Source organism: Crotalus tigris, unplaced genomic scaffold (assembly GCF_016545835.1).
Source record: "Crotalus tigris isolate CLP2741 ecotype Arizona unplaced genomic scaffold, ASM1654583v1 scf7180000023598.3388751, whole genome shotgun sequence".
Lineage (NCBI taxonomy): Eukaryota > Metazoa > Chordata > Lepidosauria > Squamata > Viperidae > Crotalus > Crotalus tigris.
The window spans coordinates 1,495,413-1,515,027 of NW_024100068.1; positions in this window are offsets into that span (position 1 = coordinate 1,495,413).

Below are 19,615 nucleotides of genomic sequence, written 5' to 3' on the forward strand. Positions count from 1 at the left end.
TGTACCCTGTTATGGAATGTTTAAAATGAAAAGTGGCATGAAATTGTTCATACTAAAGAAATAAATAGCATGCATTTCAGCTCTAAGGACAATAAAGAGACTAAATGGGCTAGCTCATTGCAAAATTATTGTCAGTCCTCCCAGGTAAACCAGACAGGAAACCTACTTAATTGTAAGGCTACATTAAGAGAATCTTGCAAGTCTGAAGGCACAAATCTCCAACCGCCACTTTTAACATCCTGATCTTTTCTAAGTTTCCTTCTCTGTCTACTAAGCCACCAGGAGCTCCTCCCTGTCTTGTCTGATTGTTTTCTAGACAGCATCTTTTTCCCTCATCCCCTAAGGTCATCCACACATTCCATTACAATTATGGCAATGCCCATAAGCTAGGTCAGCAGGCCCAGATATGTTGCAAATGGTCCTGGGCAACCTAAAAGCTGCTTGGGGACCAGACTAGTTGGCGCTGGTCTTGCGCATAGGCGCAAGGTGCGAATAAAGGAGATTTATGATTGGATGTTTGGAAATCTATAAAAGGTCTGCGAGCCTGCTGGATTATCGAGTGGTAATGTGGAACGAAAAAAGAACTTGGTTAACAATTTGTGTGTCGCTTCAATGCTGGGAACCCCAATACATAAAAGTGGCGACGAAGGTGGGATTGCTGCAAAGAAGACAACTCAAAGAACCTAGCCTCTACAAAAAGAGCTGGAAGCCGGGAAGTTGGCATCCAGATCTGCACTCACCTGCCAGTACGCAAACGCTGGAGGTGGGCTTGGCAAACGGGCCTCTTCCCAGCCGAGTTGCAGCGAGGTTAAGAGAAGCTAGTAATGTCGAAGATCGGCCAGCTGTCCGAATTCGACGTGTCTCACCCGGAGCATTGGAATTCTTATGTGGCCCGGGTAGAAAACTACCTGCGAGTTAACCAGGTTCGAGAAGACGGTTTGAAGGCAGCAACCCTGCTGTGTGTCTGCGGGCACGACACTTTTGACGTGGCCGAAAATTTAGTAGCTCCTGCACCGCTTGAATCTGTAACGTACACAGACTTGAAGAATATGCTGAAGGATCATTTTCATCCAAAGCTATCTGTAATTGCATGGAGGCACGTTTTTGAGCAAAGGGACCAGAAGCCTGGTGAGTCTGTTGCAGAATTCATTGCTGCCTTGAGACAAGCAGCCAGGCCTTGTGAGTTCAAGGACCTGGAAGAACGCTTACGGGACCGTTTTGTCTGCAACATAGAGCTGCAACAAAAAATATTTGCTAAAGCTGAAGTCACATTCCAAGATGTCTTATGCGAAGTTGCAGCTGAAGAGGCAGCAGGCGGTGCTGTGAAGGCCTTGTAACTCACCAAAAGGGCTACAACAGTCGCGCCCGTCCATCAAGAGGTCGCTCAAGAAGTTCAGGACCCGGATCCAGAAGAAGAGGTGGACAGACTTCACCAGCCTGCAGTACAAAGGCCATGAGAGAAGCAAGTGAAGACCTCGACGGCCCTTCAATGCCTCGTATGCGAAGGGCGCCACAAGTGCTCAGACTGCCGGTTCTGCTCCACCATTTGTCGGGCATGTGGTAGGCAAGGCTACATTGCCATTGTCTGTTTGGATCGCCAGCAGGTGCAACCTTGGCAAGAATTGCTTCAGAAAGGTACCAGGGTCCCCAGCCAACACAGGGTGGGTTTCTGCGCATTGTGCAGGAATATTCTGAGAACAGGGACACACAAACCCCTTAGGAAAAAACTTTGCTTTGACATGAAGTTGCAAGGGGTTCCCTTATCGATGGAGTTGGACACAGGGTCTGCTCTATCAATCATTTCACTTGACACTTTCAAAAGGATTTGTAGTAGTAGTGGCCTTCAAGTCAGATTCAGGCCATCAAATTTAATTGTCACTGACTTCCAGAATTCCAAAGTCAGTGTGAAAGGGGAGGCTACGTTCAAGGTGCAGCGTAAGGCTTTTGAGGGATTGCTAGATGTGGTGGTAGTTGGGGGTGAACACATGAGTCTTATTGGACTCGATTGATTCGAGGCACTTGGAATCCAAGTAACTGGGCTTCACAGCTTGCAAACGTTGGGCCTTGCAGAAGTTTGCAAGGAGTTTGCTGATGTGTTCAACTCAGAGCTTGGCTCCTACAAGGGACCTTCCATTGCATTACATTTAGACCCAACTATCACGCCCATCAGGATCAAGCCTAGAAGGGTGCCTTTTACCCTCAAAAGCAAGATAGATGCAGAGCTGGACAAACTGCTCCAGCAGGGCATCTTAGAACCTGTGGACTCTAGTCCATGGGAAACCCCCATAGTAATGCCTTTAAAGGCTAATGGAGAAGTCCACATATGCGCAGACTATAAGTGTACACTGAATAAAGTGTTGCAACAGCACACATATCCAGTGCCTGTGGTGAGCCACATTCTGGCCTCCCTCAAAGGAGGGCACCTTTTTGCAAAACTTGATTTGACATAGGCCTATCAATAGCTACCTGTTGATGAGGCAACTGCAGAGGCCCAAACAATTATAACACATAGAGGGGCCTTTAAGGTTAAAAGATTGCAGTTTGGGGTTAATGTAGCCCCTGGCATATTTCAAAGTGTCATGGAACACACACTTCATGGTATTCCTGGGGTCTGTCCCTCATTGCTGGGGAGTCATCTCAAAATCTAGCAGAAAGATTAAGGGCTGTCTTGCTTTGTTTCTGCCAAGCAGGCCTTAAATTGAAGCAAGACAAATGCAAAATAGGAGTCACTTCCACTGATTTCTTAGGCTTCAGGATTGATGCTCAAGGCATCCACCCTGCTGAATCCAAGTTTCAAGTGATTCAGCAGGCCCCAAGTCCCAAGTCCAAAAGTGAGCTGCAAGCTTTCTTGGGGCTCTTAAATTTCTATCACGCATTTCTCCCACATAAGGCTGAAGTGGCAGAGCCGTTACACAGGCTCTTAGACAAGCAGGCTCCATGGCAGTGGACTAAAGTCCATGACAGGAGTTTCAATGAGGTTAAGGCCTTGCTCTCTTCAAATGTTGTTTTAGCTCATTTCAATGGGGTGGGAACAGTACTTAGCCACCTGAAGGCTGATGGGACACAAGTCCCTGTAGCCTACTATTCAAGGACTCTGTCATCTGCAGAGTGGAATTATGCTCAGATTGACAGAGAAGCCTTGGCCATAGTGGCTGGCATAAAGAAATTCCATGATTTCTTATATGGCCGCCATTTCAGGGTCTACACAGATCTACACAGATCTGCTGGGTTTGTTTACTACTAACAAACAGACATCACACATTATTTCCCAACATAGGTCAATTTTCCTATCAGCATATAATTATACACTCATTCACAAATCTGGAAAAGAGATGGGCCATGTAGATGGTCTCAGCAGATTACCTCTCAAACAAATAGAGGCAGATCCTGCTCCTGCTCTTCACATTCTCTCCATTCAGGAGTTACCTGAATCTCCCCTCAATGCTAGGGACGTGGCTGCAGAAACTGCCACTGACCACATGCTCATACGCGTGCTGACATGGATCTTGTCAGGATGGCCTGACACATGTCCAGATGCTGCGTTTCTAAGCTTCTGGCAAAGAACTGTCTACATTTAAGGGGTGCCTGTTATGGGGTAGTCAAGTAATTATCCCAGCCTCATTGAGGTCTAGAGTCTTTTCCTCTCTGCATGAGGGACATCTGGGCATTGTGCGCATGAAAGCGCTTGCACGCAGCCATCTTTGGTGGCCTGGGCTTGATAAAGATATCAAGGTGACTGTGCCAACAGTCATGGCCTGAAATGCCTCAGGCCCCTGTGCACAGGTGGGAGGAGACACAAACCCCTTGGTCAAGGGTACATCTAGATTATGCTGGGCCCTTTCAGGGGCAATTCTTCCTTATCCTGGTGGATAGTCATTTTAAGTGGCTAGAGGTTATATCTGTCTCCTCCACTACTACTGCTAGGACCATCCAGGTGTTGAGAGGAATCTTCACCACCCATGGGCTTCCTGATGTCCTCGTCTCTGACAACGGTCCCTAATTTACTTCTTTTGAGTTCCAGGCGTTCCTACAGGACAACTTGATCTGGCACACAATGTCAGCTCCCTTCCACCCTTCCATCAATGGGCAAGCCGAACGGATGGTACGCACCACCAAAGATGCACTCAAAAGAATCACGCATGGTAGCTGGCATCACAGGTTAGCAGACTTTCTTCTTGCACAGCGCACCACACCATGCACTGCCATGGGAAAGAGCCCAGCTGAACTGCGCTGGGGTCGCCCCCTCATCACGAAGTTGGACAGATTGCACCCAGACTGGGTGGCTTCACAGATGTGACAGACACGGGCACCTCGGAGACTTCAGGTGGGCAATCTGGTCTGGGCAAGGAACTATGGTCCTGGACATCTCTGGGTCACTGCTGTTGTCTGCAAGATCTCGGGGCCGCTATCATACGAAGTGACTTTGGGAAATGGCCGCATCCTTTGGTGTCATATTGACCAACTGTGCTGGCGGTTGTCCCCCGATGTTTCTGCTCCTGGCTCTGCTCTCATGGGGGAGGGGGACATGGAACAAGCTCATACTTCAGGTCAAAATCCTGAGAATCAGTCTTACAGTGCCTGGGGATTTCCGCAGGTTGCTGTTAATGCCCCAGTGGAGGAGCAAGAGCATCCTCAAGGTTCAGCTATTGCTCCGAACAGGGAGTCATCCCGGGGGGTGGCCTGCGCATCCGCAAGTGCTCCGAACAGGAATTCTCCTGAGAGGGGGTTTGCCATAGAGGCAGCTCCTGACTCTGGCACCTCAGCCAAATACACGGAGGACTGGAACTACTGGGGCATGGCTGCAATGCAGGTCACGTCCGAGACTGGTCGCGGGCTCGAGGGACAATGTTCCCAAGAGTAGTCCATGGTGGAAGGGGAAAACTCCAGTCCACCATTGGGCTTGGGAATTTCCTCGCCTCCGAGGGAACCTGGCTGGAGTTCAGAAGATCCAGCCAGGCCACTACGACGGAGGTCACCTGTCATCCAAGGGCATCAAAGTCCTGGTCTATCGAGCCCACCAGACGGGCCGGTAGGCCAGGCACCATTAAGTAAAAGTCCTGGTCTGTCTAGCCGGACAGGTGAGCTGGCAGACCAGACACCCTCTCTGACCTTGCATAGGTTGCAAAGGGCTAAGGCCCCTCCCAAGCATCTGGGAGACTATGTGAGGTTTCTGTCATCACAAAGGAACCTTGCTGGTCTATAACTGGATGATGGGGATTTACACTTGGTATAGCGTGAATAGACTTACTATAATTTTGGAGAGCATTTTGTTTAAGTTAACTTCAGTATTTTATAAAAGTATTCTGCCTATGTGCTGGACAGAGGAAGTCCTCTTTTCCCTGCCAGGAAACAAATGTAATTATGTGTATAGTTGTGTGTTTCATCTAGGGGGGAGGGGTGTTGTGTGCAAATGGTCCCGGGCAACCTAAAAGCTGCCCGGGGACCAGACTGGTTGCCGCTGGTCTTGTGCACAGGTGCAAGGCTCGAATAAAGGGGATTTATGATTGGATGTTTGGAAATCTATAAAAGGCCTGCAAGCCTGCTGGGTTATCGAGTGGTAACGTGGAACGAATAAAGAAGAACTTGGTTAACAACTTGTGTGTCGCTTGAATGCCGTAAACCCCAATACATAAAACTAGCCAACAAGCCATTTCTGTCGCATTTCTTTCCATGTTTGTCAGCTGGTGATAGCAAGAGGGAGAGAAAGGAGGCATGGGCAGTGAGGTAGGGTGGTTGGGGCAGAAATAGGAGGAGTGGGGAAGAAAATGTCCTCTGGGAAGTAGGAGCACTCAGGCACTTTTGATGATTAGCAGCCAGATATTCCAACATGACATCTTGCTCAGGGCCCCTTCAAATATGGCAGTGTTACTAAGTAGATTTCAACTTCCCCACCCCCATCCAGATGGCTGGAGATCATAGGAGGTGAAACCTAACAGTTTAGCAAGGCATCAAGTAGCAGACAGCTGGGGTGTAAATGATTTTGGTCTAAATCAGTTCTCAGTCAGCTTAAAGAAAAGAGATAACTGATTTTTGCCAAATAACAAAGACCAGGGTATATATTGGAGGAGGGTAGAAATACACCTCCGTATATTTGCAATTTAGAGAGGATATCAAGGATATTCCCAGAAACTGGTTGTTGAAGCCTTGTCCACTCAGAAAATCATTTGGATTTATTTTGATTTGAGGGTCTTTGGTGCTTTCTGAGCTTGGTTGTTTCTTGCCAAAAACATTTCAAACCTGAGCTACAAATATTCTTCTTTATTATTTTGATTTATACACTATTTTTTTTTGCTATGGCCACTCCTATCTGGCCTGGCATATCACAGAATAATTCTTTAATAGCAGGCAAAATATGAAGGCTAAAGAGAAGTAATTTGTGCAAGAACCAAAATATAAGGGAAGCTACTAAATCTGAGGGTTTAAAAATTCAAAGAACCATTAAATAGCAGCAAACTGATACAGAAAATAGTAATTATTTTCTGCCAACTGTAGCAAGGTCACAATTATTGTGAGTTTGAATAATCTGATATTCAGTTTAGTGCAAATTGTAAATTGATACCAGGATACATTTAATGAAAACCAAAATTTAGTTAACGCATAGCTAGCACATATGCAGTTGCCATTGGGGTTTTAGAAAGTGCTAATAATTGTGTGTGGAAAATGGAGAAAAGGAAGATTCTATCAGAGGAAAACTAATGTGAAAGTAATGGAATTCAAGGTATCTTCCAGCTGTAGAAGTCATGAGGTAAAAGTTATAGATGCTGATGCTAATCTTGATTGAAATATGCAAATTTGCTGAGATATGGATAAAGCATTATGCATCCACCAGCATATAAATTAAGATTTAAAGAAAAAGAAAACAGTCTGCACTGCTAAGATATTTGGAAAGACAATAAAAATGTAGATTTTTTTGTTTTTATAACTATTCTGTGACTTTGTTAAGAATGAATTTAAATTATAAATGTATTATTTTATCCTTTATTGACGTATTTCATTAATCTACATAGAAATAATTATATTTTTAAAAAATCACCTATTTCTGTGGAGCTTGAACCAATTACCATGTTTTCCATAGAAATATCATTTTGAACAGTGTGAATTCAAATAATGTGATCATTTAGTAGGAGTCATTATCCACACTAATCAAGATTAAAATTGAAGATGCTCAGAAAAATATTGGCAGTATGCAGACACTAATCCTCCACTTACACACACACACACACACATGCTGGTCAAACATATACAACCCATACAAATGCATGTAAAATAAGGAAGACACAACTTTATGAGGGAAATAATTAAGGCACACACCTAGAAAAGAAAGAAAACAATGCATGTGATGTGAACTGAAAAATGTGCAGTATGATGCAGGAGGTGAACCCCCTTTTTTCCTTAACATACTTCTCTCTTTCCTTCTCCTTTCCTCCCGTCCTCTCTCATCCCCTTCCTCTCTTTTTCCTGTATAAATATATTTCTGAGCAATGCTTGAGCAGCAGCTATCTTCCTGTTTTATTTTCTAAAAATTCTTTTGGGGCATAAAAATGAAATTTGGAGGCTGGAAGTTTGCTTGCTTAAAAACATAGATGGGCTGAGAACTCAGAACTGCCTGGCACTAAGAAGGCAATTCATAGGCATTTGGAATTAGATAAAGAATCAGTAGTAAGGGATTGGTTTGAGATTATGGAGAGCAGCCATGATCTTGGGTTGGTGTTTCTCAAGCTACAGGGGGTACAGAGAATCATTTATTTAAATCAAGGATTAGCCTTCAGGAACAGATTGTGAGGTGTGACCTTCTTAGGAAGCCAAATATTATCACTCAGTAGAGACAAAGGAGTTTGACAGAGATTGATGAAACAGTGCAATGCCATCCATTCCTAGCTTTCATGAAACATCAGTAAACCTAATTATACAGTCCACAAATATATAATAATAATAATAAACCACTTCAGTAAGAACAGGAAAATCTGGAGCTTGAAGATTATACTGTAAATGTGGATCTGTCACAAAGCAGTCTGGAATCAGATGTAGGAGTTATATTTGGAAGAGTGTCTTTCTGACTGGGAATTTGCCACCGGGTGAACTGTTACTGAAATTTTGATCTGCACCACGAGATGGGGATGTTGGTCTCATTTTGAAAAAGATTGAGGCAAATCTTAAGGAAAGTCTTTCCCAGCCTTGAACTCTCTGGAAGGTTTAATGGAGAAGAATTCCCAGAATAGACATTTGGGCTTTGAGCATGCAGAAAGCTTCAGCATAAAGAAGGCTGTTTCAACTAATTCATCTACTTACACAATTTATTTTATTAATCTACCTATTTTGAAGCAACCTTGCATTCCTTGTTGCTCTCTAAATGATGTTTCTAGGTGGAGAGAGCTATTGTCTCCTGTAACAGGGAAGATACTATATTGGAAAAGACTGAAAGAAATTTCTTTGATATTGAAGCTTTCATGTTTAAAATTATGCAGAATACAGGAAAGCCCAAAATATCATCATTTTGCAATGCAGGAAATACTCACTTTCATTTAAAAGGTGACTTCTTATTGAAGTGTGGTATTTTCTGGCATAACAAGATGCTTTATTCTAATGTTCAAAGAGTTCTAAATTGGTTTTTTTCTCAGAAAATTTCAATTTATTTCAAAATAAAATTTAAAAACAGAGATATATGCTTGATAATAAAATATCTAAAGTAAAAGAAAGTCATGAACTAAAATTAGCATTTTAAAGATAAGTTCAATATCTAATAAAGATTAGATATACAAATTACATAGTACATGTATTGGGTGCGCATGTCCATGAATGCATGATTTTATACATACACACATAGGCATGCATATGCATAGATGCTTATACTTGACTGGAATTTCATGTAAAATTCTATAAATCTGGTTCATACTACTGATGGATAAACACTGCATGATTCCTAAATAAATCATAATTGGCTAAATTCACACAATATGCCAGTCCATAAATCACAGTTTATGAATCACATCGGTTGGCTGGATTTAACATTGCAAACTAAAACAAACCAGACCACTTTATGAAAACTAGTCATTAAAAATAAACAGAAAAATTGGCATCTGTTTTAGAATAATGAGGAATTATAGTATCATCATATTATATCATATCATAATATGGTTCGGTGCACAGATGTTCAGACTGGATTTGGCATTTTTATCCATCTATTAAGTCCTTCCCAAAGACTTGGGGTAGGTAGATATGGATGTTTGTTGGTATTAAAGGTTATCATCACAGAATGTCAGCTGTTCTGAGTAAAGCGCCTTTTGCAATTGACTGATAGTGATTTTTTTAATGCCAATGGTGTTCAAGTGGTGCTCCAGTTGTTTTGGGATTGCATCCAATGTACCTATTACTATTGCTTTCTATTAACTTTGCTTTCTTTTGCCTCAGTCCTTCTATTTCTATTTGCAGGTCTTTGTATTTTGTTATCTTCTCTGGTTCTTTCTCTTCTTTTCTACTGTCTCCAGCTATGGCCACATCCACTATCCAGACTTCTTTGTCTTTCTTATCAAGAGTTGTTAAGTCTGAGATGTTACATGGCAGGAGCCTGTCAGTTTGAATTCTAAAGCCCCATAGCTTCTTCATTTTCTATTACTTCATCTATTTTATGGTCCCACCAGTTCTTGTTGCAGGCAAGTGGGTATTTCTTGTAGAATTTATTATATTATTATTATTGGTTCATCAGTCAGATGTTCAGACTGGAATTGGCATTTTTATCCACCTATTGAGTCTTTTCCAAGAATCATTATACACAGTCAGTTCTTACTTAACAATAATAAAGCATGACACTGTGTGGATACACTAAATTACAACAGCATTGTGGCACTCCTGGTTGTCATTGTTAGGCAAATCTCATGCAATGGCACCATCCCATGGTCATATGATCACCATATGTGATCTCCAGCCAGCTACCCCATTGACTTTGCTTGTCAAAAGCTGGCCATGAAGATCGCAAATGGCAATCACATGACTTTGAGATGCTGTAACTTTATAATTGTGAGCTGATTGCTAAGACCCAGAATCATGATCATGTGATCACAATGACAATGCTGTGACAACTACAATCACTATACAAGGACCAGTTGTAAATCTTCTCCTTCAGTGCTATTATAACAGCTGCTGATGTTGTCAGCTGTTGTTAAGGAGGACTGCCAGTATATCCCAAATCTATCAATTGACAGAGGCTTTTATTCCCTGAAGATATTGATAGAGGAGAAAGATCGCTTTTGATCCAACAAATATGTATAAACTTTCATAACTAGTGAAGCCTAAAAACTACAGGAACTGCCATGTTACAAAAGTTTGGGATGTAGAAACACTCTCTGAACAGAGGCTGGCCAGGGGTCTTTCTTCCTTCATGCCAACATTCCCAACAAGTACACTTAAGTCTCCCATGAAAGGGCTTTCTAAGGTTGACAGTGCCAACACCTCTTTGGCAGAAGCCACGTGTCACATGTTAAGTTCCTTGGCTTAGGGGAAAGGTCTCACATTTCTCCCCGCTGCATATTCATGCCAAGAGAAACTGCACCTGTTGAATTTCTGCAACTTGTGCAGTTGGTTAAAGGCATAAAGCAGTTCTTGGAAAATATAGTCATTTTATATAAGGTATCTATTTGGGAAAACTCCTGCTTTGAAAGGCAGTATCTAATTTTGTTAAGAGAGAGATAAACTGAGACATTTGTGTTCATACTTGGGACTCACCTAGTTAAACTACAGTAGGGATGATGATGAGGCTAGCAGTTTCTGGCAACAAAGAATTTGCTTTTAAACTTGAATGTTCACAAAGAGAAATGATGGATATCTTATGCCTAATGGAGAGCTGCATGAGAAAGATTTATTATTCCTCTAATATCTTTTTACAAGGAATTTATCCTAGCAGGTGGATTCAGTCTGTTCAGAAGAAGAAAACCATATACACACAGTAACTGGGATTTACTTGTCTATACTTGCCTGGATAAAACACTTTGGTAAAGCAAAGTGGGCAACTCTGTGGAACTGGTCACCCTAGCATTTCAGCCGAGGACATCAGGATAGAAAACCTCTCTACTCGATATATATTTATGGCCAATTTTAGAAGAAAATTGGAAGGCTTTTTTTAAAAAAATAAATTTTTTGCACCCACTCCTCTGACTTTTCTAATTCTTTTTCTCTTTGGTTTTTAATATTTTGTTTTTTGTCAAAATTCAGTAGTTATACAATTGATATACAATTATGACCAATTATTTCAAGGGTTTTAGTGGGAGCCTTCTAGGTTAGCCCCTATGGCTGAGTTCACATATTAAACAAAAGCATACTTAGTTGAGTAAACCACAATCGTCTGGGTTCACGTTTGTTGTCAAGTCATAAATCATGCTTAGAGACTTCAGGGATGGAGCTGACAAAATGCATTAAGCCAAAAACAAACCAAGCACATGACATACTAGCTCTCTATATCAATATGCATAAGATTAGCTTGCATTGCCTGTTATTATATTACACATACAGTATTAGTATATTGTAACATGAGGGTTAATTTGGAAGCTCAGTTGGTGCAAATATTTGCAAGCCATTTTCTGGAAGGTAAGAGTTAATAGCATGACATTAATGTTTTCTACCACCAGCATTCTGGCTTCCCGTAATATGCATGATGTAATGTGGGATGGAAAACCTCAACAAGTTTAAGTAAAATACAGTGACTCTTTCAACATTTGGACCTGGTTCAACACCAAACTAAGCTGGAGTATGGCTTACTTGATTTAGGCTTATTGTGGAAGGCCAACCAACAGTGGTTTAATAGTCATGGTTATACAAGCAAAGGCTTAGAGTGATTGCACATCCCGCTTCAACGTCACGAAAGTTCAGATAGAACCATAGATAGAACATTGGATTTATTATAAGGCTACAGTGCAATCTACATTTAGGAGGTATTTAGTCCTTCGAGCTGCAAAAAAACCTAGTTCCTGAGAAGACTTAAATAAATATTTTGTTTCTATGTGAGTATACACACACGTGTATGTGTGCGTGCATTTGTGTATGCACCTTCAAAACAGTTTTTACTCCTAGTGATTAGAACTCCTGGTCTTTCGGTTAAGAATTCCTACACATTTACTCCACTTCTTTGCTTTATTTAAAGAAATAACATTCAGTTGTTCCACTATTAAACAGAATATTACAACTCTGCAGGAAAGACTCTCAAGTCAGACTTTACACCTGGTGACTATATAGTTTTCTTGCGAATAATACAAAAGCAATTTGCCATTTTCAGCTGTCTTATCTTATCAGAAGTTGCCTGCCAAAATCTGAATGGCTCTAGGTGAAAACAAAGAGGAAAAGAAAACTCTTGAAGTTTTGCTGCTATTTAAAGATCACCCAAATTTTCCAGCCTAGATTTGGTAACCTAGGACTTCCCAGTCTATTCTACAGGGATCTCCTGGAGCTCTTCTGTTTTCATATCAGCCAAAGTCACCCTGAGTTGAATCAGCCTTCATGCCCCCATGTCCTTGTCAGCTAATACAAACACACATCAGTTCTCTTGTGCTCTAAATCAGGGGTCCCACTACCAGACCATGGCCTATTCCCATCCGGGTCACATGAGTGGTGAGCCAGTGCATGCACACAGCCCCACTTGCATGAGTGGCAGGCACCAGAACTCACAGCCCCACTTGCACAATCAGAGGCACTGTTGCTCACAACCTCACTCGTGTCCGCCATTCACACAAATGAAGCTGCCTGCCCATCACACAAAACCATCCCCTCCCCCCAGAAATGCTGCTCTGCATTGGTATCCTCTGCATTGGTGTTCCAAGCTTTCACTCCAATAGATTTACTAAGGTCTTGAGTGACATCCAGAAAACAAAAATCAAACAATGTGGCAGAATTCCTGGACCTAGATTGTCATACATTACTCATTATCTTCATCATCATCATCATCATCAGAGTTGGAAGGAACTTTGGAGGTCTTCCAATCCAACCCCCTACTCAATCAGGAGACCTTATATCAGCACCCACAACTTCTGAAGGCAAACCCTTCCACTGGTTTATTGCCCTCATTGTCAGAAAATTTCTCCTTCATTCTAGATTGCTTCTCTCCTTGGTTAGTTTCCATCCATAGCTTCTTGTCTTGCCTTCCAGTGCTTTGGAAAATAGGTTGAGGCCCTCTTCCTTGTGGCAGCCCCTTAAATATTGGAACTCTACTACTGTGTTTTCCCAAAAGTAAGCCCTACTCCAAAACCTAGTTTTGGAGTGAGGCGCACACCTAAAAATCAAGCTAGGGTGGGAGTGGGGGTTAGAGCTGCCCCATGTACCCTGTACCCAGTTACCGTTGCAGCCAGGCCTCCCTTGAATCAACATTTGCCTCGCCTCACCGGGCCACTTCTGCAGCACCCCCTGGCCTGCATTTTGCCATCAGAAGCCTTCCGGAAAGGCCTTTGCAGCTGAAAACCAAGCTACGGATTCAATCCGTAACTCGGTTTTCGGCTTCAGAGGCCTTTGATGGCGAAATGTAGGCTTGAGCTCTTTTTTCAACTTCAGAAGCCTTTCCTTTGGCTGTAGAAGTGGGCCAGCTGGGTGGGCCTGTCAGTGCCACTGCCGCAAGGTGAGACCATGAAAAGACCAGGTCTTATTTTCGGAAATCATGTCACCCTTAGTCATTCTTTTCACTAGACTAGTCATACCTAATTCTTGCAATTGTTCTTCATATTCATACTCTGAATGTGAAAGCTAGAAATAGCACATTCAAGGTTTTCCTCTGAAGGAAACCATCCCATCACATAGTAAAGTAGTGGGCCAGGAAAGTGTCTGGAATACAATGTTCCTCACTGATTTGTGGCTTTTGAAATAGAGGGAGTTGTTTGTTGTTAAATATGGGGGAGAATTCAGTCATGGGATTCTGCAGCTGCTACTGTCTGATGCAGTAAGATCCATGAAGTGCTGCCATGTGTCATTGCTTGCAGTCTGTGAGGATTCTCTGTAAAGCCTCTGACACTGTAACAGAGAAGGTTTGGTAAGAAAAGCACTGAAGGTCCTCAGATCCTGGTACACACAGAGTCATTTCAACAACCCTAGGCAAGGAACATAGGTGCTGAATTACTAATGTTTATTTCAGAACCTTGGGGACCCTTGTGAGAGAAGGTATATATGTGTGACCATAAATATTATTTTATAAAGGGCACAATTTATAGTTACTTATGTTCAGAGGTGTTATTTCCCAGCATGCTTAAAAAGCTGTGAATGAATTATATTGAGCCCTGATCTGTCACAGAAGGACTATAAAGTTTGAAGTCATTCATAGTAAAATAAAGAATGTTGCTTCTAAATGTCAAAATTGTTGAAAAATTATGGTGTGTAATTTCTGCCGTAGTTTGCACCTAGCACATTCACACCCAACTCTATATGCACATCAGAGCAAGCATGCATGTCACTCAGTTGAGCTAGCAAAAATACTAATTATTTATTACACATCAACAAACGTATTAAAAAGTTAGCCTGCAAAAATGAGACAAAAGGCAAGCAAAAGTAAAAAAATGTGAACAATAGACAAGATATAAGAGGAAGAGAGTTTAGTAAGAATAATCTATGTTATCAATATCAATCAGAATTTTTTAGAGCCACTGAAATGGATAATGCACTGGGTAATTAGCATGGACACTCCCAAAAGGACTGACCTTGGTTATTCTTTTTATGTATGTAATTAATTAATTAATCATTTTATGTACATAACAGTAGCAGAACAGAGATGGAAAGTAAGATATCAGGTGATCCCTTTTCTATTCTGTACCATTAAAAAAAACAAGCTGATGAAGATGATATGACAACAACAATTATGTCAGAAACTTTATAAAAAAGAAGGGAAATTGACTTCTTTCTTTCTCTTATCTTTACTGGTCTTTTTCTTTATGTCTGTTATGTTCTTTTTTTATCTAATAAATCATTCTAAGTTGAAATTATTATAAATTTATACAGGAAGCTTAGAAAGCTGTATGAGACAGACTTTGATGCTCTGTACTGATTTAATGAGACACACATTTATGATAAAATATGCAATTTATTTCAACTGAATTCATTGGATTAGAAGACAGTTTAATATCTTATATTATCAGCCAACCAACCAAAACTGCCAAAAGAGCAAATGCAGTTCTAGGTAGCATTAACAGAGGGATAGTTTCAAGATCATGTGAAGTGATAGTACTGCTTTATACTGCACTGGTGAGAATACACTTGGAGTACTGTGTCTGCTTCTGGTCACCACGATACAAAAAAGATGTTGAAACCTTAGGAAGAATGCAGGGAAGAGCAATAATGATAATTAAGGGACTGGAAGCTAAACCATATGATGACTGACTGACTGAGAGAATTAGGTATGTCTACTTTAATGAAAAGAAGGACTAGGGTGACATGATAACAGTTTTCCAGTACTTGAGGGCTGTCACAGAGAAGAAGGGGTTGATCTATTCTCCAAAGCACCTGAGGGCAGGACAAGAAGTAAAGAATGGAAGATGATCAAGCGGTGATCCAACCTAGAACTAATGAGAAATTTTCTGACAATGGGAACAATTAATCAGTGGAAGGCTTACCTCTGGAAATTGTGGGTATTTCAAGAAGAGACTGGACAATTATTATTTTTCCAGAATGGTGTAGGGTTTCCTACTTGAGCAGGGGATTGCACTAGAAGACCTCCAAGGTCCATTCCAGATCTATTATTCTGTATTCTGTGTTCTATATTTATATTGTTAACATACTCATGTACAACAATATTTCAGCAGCTGTCTTCGGAAAGCTCTGGCTCTTCAATTTGACCTTGTAGTACATTTCAGAGAGATGTGGTTATCACTAGAGTAGAGTAATAGCTGGGCCAGTTGGCTTCTCCAAGTAGCTTGGCATGGGATCCAAGAGATGCCCACTTTGATTTTATTTTCAGTGTTGCAAATGATGATAAAAGGAGCCAGAGCTGTTGCCCATCTTCTCCTAAAGTCTACTTCTCTTGGACCACATGTTGGCTTAGGGATCTCACACAGAAGAAGCCCCACAAATGCTATTCAGGTCACCCATCACTCTCACACTGGTAGATGTTGCAGACCACTAAAGGCTCTGACTGCTCTACTGTCTCACCAGAGATGTCCTACTTTCCTCCCACATATTTCAGTACTGGCAGGAAAGCACTTACTGCAATGTCAGCAATGATTTGCTGGTGAATGGCAGATTCCTGCCTCAATCTGCTACCAAACTAAAGCCCTGGGAACAATGCTGAGGCCCAGTGGGCTGCATCTGCTTTCTGCTGGGTATTTTCGTCTCCAATGAAAGTTGCAGTCTGGGAGCCCTCGTAGTTTATTTGGTCTCATCTACTCCAATTTGGTTTACCTTATGCTGTTATTTGGGGGGGGGGTGCCTGGAAGGGACTTATATAGAGACAGGAGAAAGAAAGAGGCGGGAGTATTAGGTAAAAAAGGCAGGAATAATCTTGATACATTGCATTACAAGGGAACCTCATAGTTCCCTTCGTCCGGTTAGATCCCACAGGCTGGGCCTCCTTCGGGTCCCGTTGGCCAAGCAGTGCCATTTGGCGGGGCCGCGGAGGAGGGCTTTCTCTGTGATAGCGCCCACATCTTGGAACCAGCTCCCCCCGGAGATTAGGACTGCTCCCACCCTGTTGGTTTTCCATAAGCTGCTTAAGACCTGGCTTTTCCGGCAGGCCTGGGGTTTATAAAATCTCCTGCGGGAGTGGGACGGTTTATAAATTTATAAAAAAATAAAATAAAATTGTGATCTTCTTTAATTCTTTGTCTTCTAGTCTACTATCCCCTGGTCCTGCCACAACATTATTCACACATATATTAAAGCATAAAAAAATCATTAAAAAAAGAAACTGAACACCTTGATTTTGGCTGCTCAAGAGCAAGTTATTCAAACAAATGTAAGGGCAGAATTGAAAAACCATCAAATGATTCAAAGGGCAGCTTGTGCAAAGGAGCAGAATAAACAGTAGATCGTATACTCATGCAAGAAGATCACACAAACTAGTTATAAACAATGACACAACACATTTGCAAAATGATCTACTGGAATATTTGTAAAAATTATATCTTCTTTATACCTCTTATAATTTTAAAAAGCAAAAGCAACCATGTTGATGAAAAACATTGAAAATCCAAAAATCAATCAATCAGGGATTAGATATACTCTTAGAAGAATATTGAGAAAATCTAGAGTCATGCAAATTGGATTGTATTGGGTATAAAAATTGCCCCAAGGAAGACTCTCCCAAAGTTTTCCGCGAAGAAGAAACAAGCAAATAAAAATGGTTGGCCTTCAATTTTTGTAGATGAAAAAAGGCCAACTTTCACATTCTAGACCAATTCTGTAACTACCTAAACAAGGGAGAAAAGAATTTCTAACTGCCTTAAGTCCACCAATGAAATCTTGAAGGCCCGATATAGTCATATGGGCCAGCTGCCCAACTTCTATTGTCAAAACAGATGGAAAGTGTTTATTGAAGTCTCCTGTGTCTTCTTAAAGTCATGCCTCATCCATTTGGAGGTTCTGGCATGCTAAGGGCTCACTTACAGAGCAGAGAGACCTGACTGGGACATATTGCAGGATTCTACATGCTGGAATGCAAGTCAGAGTTTTTGGCATAGGAGTGGTATTCATTCTGTTCTCCAATCAAATTTTTCAAAGTGTTATGGTAATGATGGGGGATCATGCTCTTTTGGTCCACTCTTTCCTAATTTGGTTGTGGTGCCTTGAATTCTTAGGAGTGACATTCACAAAAGATCTGAAGGGCACCAAGTTAAGGAAGACTCCCTGTTGTTTCTCAAAGATGAATCAGCATTCAGGTGATGTTTTCCAAAGCTGCTGGTAAGAACAGAAATGCACCTAATGGCTAATTGTCACCTCTGAGGAATTTCTCACCATTTATTATGATGCAGTGCTGAAGTTAGTTTCCAGTTTCTTATATGTCTGAACAGCCACACATAGGTACTAATTGTCATCTGTCTATGGATTATTTTGCTTTCTGCAAAAATGAAGTTTTTATTAGAAATATAATTGCCTTCTGGAGTAAGGGGATAATGTGATACGGCAGGTTAATGACTGGTTCAGTTTTGAAACTTTATATAAATAAGACACTGGAAAATAGCCAATATTGCTTTCATAATTCTGTTTTTTAGAAGCAGAGCTCAGAACCTAGTCATACATTGGCATAAACTTGATAAAATATTTTCTGTTTACTATTAGTGGATTTTCTGAACCTTGGGCATGCCATTTAAATTATGAATAAATGAGTCACTCCATAACAAAACCTTCAATGTCAACTAATATTAAATGGATTTTGAAATAGATCTTGAGAAAAGTAGTCTCCATATTAAAGATCCAGAGATAGAATGGAGCAAACATGCTTACGGTAAAGCTAAACTGAGATTGCACTTGTGACCTGCTGACCAAATTAAGCTAAAATTCACAATAACCACAGAATAAAGCATGTGGGTGATGGCTGGAGCATATTATACAGGAAAGTGGCTTAAAATGTAAGAGGAATAAATGGTAAAAAGCATGAATTAACTAATAAAATGAAAGAGGGATCAAACTGGTAGGTTGTGTGCCTGCAAAACTCTGAGAAAGGGGAAGAACAAAGATCTCTAGACAAGAATAACTCATTACTTCATGTACAGCCTGTTCCATTGGTTGATAGCTTATGCAGACAGAAACTTCTTTTGATGTCTAGCATGAACTGCTTTCCTTATACTTTTGGCCCAGTGATCTGGACCTGGTCTCAGTGTAATAAAGAATAAGACTGCTACCGTGTGAAAACTTTTCAAATATTTGAAGGTTGCTGTCATATCAACTTTTTTGTAGGCTAAATGTATCCAGGAATTAACTATTCCTCACAGACTTTGGTTTCCAGACCTCTCATTATCTTAGCAGCCATCCTTTGGAATGCTCCAGTCTGCCACTATTCTTTTCCAACTTAGTCATGGTATTCCAAAGGGATTCTAAAGCAGGACAGAGTGGTATAGTAATGTCTTGTAATCTGGATACTATGGTCCTGTTAATCCATCCCAAAATATCATTTGTGATATTAGGAAGGGTTTTTTTTTTCAGTGATGGTTCATGTTTAACTTGGATTCAACAAGGACATTCATCCCTTCCTTATGTTCTATTGCCATCTTATATTTGTACCTTATGTTTTTTCTACCCAGATGCAAAATTGTACAGCAAAATTTCACATCTTATTCATCTAAAGCATCTAGATTCCATCCTCCCAGTTTTTTATCCTCTGCAAATTCTAAAGCATCTCTTTGACTCCATCCAAGTACCGTAATTGATAAAAATGTTGAACAGCATAGGGCTTATGTACTCTACATGATACTTCCTTTCAAGCTGATGAGGAGTCATTAATGAGCACTCTTTGGTGCAGTCATTCAGCCAACTATGAGCTCATCTAACAGTAGTTTTATTTAGCACACACCATTTTATGAAGGAGAATTATTATAAGGCACCCAGTCAAATGCTTTACTCAGATCCAGATAGTCTATGACATCCAAAGGAAATAAACATAGTTTGGCACAACTGGTTTGTGGTAAATGAGGGTTAGCTTCTGTTAATAATAGCATGCTGCTTGATA